This window comes from Palaemon carinicauda, chromosome 19 (assembly GCF_036898095.1).
Source record: "Palaemon carinicauda isolate YSFRI2023 chromosome 19, ASM3689809v2, whole genome shotgun sequence".
Classification (NCBI taxonomy): domain Eukaryota; kingdom Metazoa; phylum Arthropoda; class Malacostraca; order Decapoda; family Palaemonidae; genus Palaemon; species Palaemon carinicauda.
The window spans coordinates 8,651,389-8,653,888 of NC_090743.1; the positions used below are offsets into that span (position 1 = coordinate 8,651,389).

A 2,500-nucleotide genomic window follows, 5' to 3' on the forward strand; every position below is an offset into this window, starting at 1 on the left:
ATATATATATATATATATATATATATATATATATATATATATATATATATATATATATATATATATATATTATATATGCATATAAACACACACACACACACACACACACACACATATATATATATATATATATATATATATATATATATATATATATATATATATATATGTATATATATATATAATTATATATATATATATATGTATATATATACATACATATATATACTGTATATATTCACATATACATGCATATGTATGTATGTATGTATATATATATATATATATATATATATATATATATATATATATATATATATATATATACTTATATATATAAATATTTATATATATATATAAGTATATATATATATATATATATATATATATATATATATATATATATATATATATATATATATATATATGTATCTCTATATGCGTATATACATATACTGTATGTCTGTATGTATAAGTATATACACATATATACATATATATAATTCATATATATATATATATATATATATATATATATATATATATATATATATATATATATATATATATATATATATATATATATATGCATACACACATATATATGTGTATATATATATACATATATATGTATATATATATGTATATATATATGTATATATACACATATATGGGAGGAATGTAGGGAGGAGAGGTCCCCTTTTTTTGTATCATTTGTTTGATGTCGGCTACCCCCCAAAATTGGGGAAGTGCCTTGGTATATGTATGTGTGTGCATATACACATATGTGTATATATACATACATATATATGTATATATACACATTTATGTGTTTATATATATATATATATATATATATATATATATATATATATATATATATATATATATATATATATATATATATTTCTGTATATAAATATAGCATGATTAAATAAAAACTTTGGATATACTTTGAAAGATTTTACGGCAATATCCAAAAGTAAGTAATTTCAAATTCAGGAAAAAAATATTGCTCCTGAGGTTAAAGTATCCTAACTATTGTTATCTAGTATGTTTCAGTTTCACTCATTCCATTTAAAGAGCTCTGGCTTAATGTAAATCAAGTGATTATTCTCAGTATCCTGGCATTACAGCAACATGGGTCATTGACTCCTCGAGGAGATTATGTATAATTATAACTACTTATAACAATAATTTCTTGGGAAAAGATATTTTTCGGAAAGATATTTCACAATCCCAGGGACACAAGCATTTATATACATTAGACTCCATTTAATCATAGTTTTTGAGGTTTCTAATACTAATAAATTTTAATGTAAAAGAAATAAAAACATCACAGATCTAAATATTTGTTTGAGAGTTTTAGATGTTAGAATTCATAAGACATTTGAATTAACTTTCCCTTCCAATATTTTTGAAAGGGTAATTATTTCTTTATCACAACTCTTTGATGAGATCATTTCTCTTGTCTGCAATAATGAGATACATAACCACCAACGCCAAGGGACCAAACTGCTGTCTAAGAAAATATGTGCAATTTTTAGACAAAGCTTACATCTACAAATATTTATTATTATTACCTCCCAAACTACAGCCCTAGATGATAAAGCAGGATGGTACACACATAAGGGCTCCAACTTGGAAAGCAACCTAGTTCGAAGAGGAAATAGCGAGGTAAACTATTTAAGAGAAATGATAAAAACAAAAAATTTATATATTAATATCAATAACAACATTGAAATAGATTTGTCATATATAAACTATGATGCGGGACTTATGTCAACCTGTTCCACAGAAAATCATTTGCAACACGTTTGAACTTCCGCAGTTCCACCGATTCAATAGCCAAATTAGGAAGACCATTCTACCATATGATCTGGTGGTATCTAAAATAAAACTTTTAGAACAATGTTTATTATTGAACCATATGATGGAGAAGGCAAGACTGTTAGAATTACCTGCACACAACAGAACTACCCACTGGATGGTACAGGCTGGGATGATGGAAAATCTTATGCAATATGTACAAAGGATTTTCTCGTATTTTAGCCATTCACACTAACACAAAAAGTTACCAAACCTTTAAAATCTTTGGAGATATCTAAACAAAAATGAGGTCTTGTTTCCGATTTCCTCTTTTTGGCCAAGAACCATTTTTTCTTTCAGAGTTTGAGATCCTTAGAATTTATATATATATATATATATATATATATATATATATATATATATATATATATATATATATATATATATATATATATATATATATATATATCAGTACCCCTTTTTGAACTGGCATAGGAACCACTGAAAGGTGCACCACCTTTTAGTGGTTCATCTACAGCAAAACTGTCTGACAATTGATTTAAATCGATGCAAAATATTAGTATTAGTTCCCATTGTGTGTGTATAAACGAGTTCGGCTGCTACGCATTACGAAAGGGTGCCGGGTGTCTCCTCACATCTTCAAGCAGGAAGTGGATGGAAGTAGGCAGAG

The 2,500-nt window shown here is 25.1% G+C and overlaps 1 protein-coding gene across 1 annotated transcript in view; it reads left to right on the top strand.

The window, feature by feature from the left end:
- LOC137658901 (putative ankyrin repeat protein RF_0381) overlaps positions 1-2,500 on the top strand; it is a 32,171-nt gene that overhangs the window by 24,410 nt on the left and 5,261 nt on the right. The window lies entirely within an intron of this gene.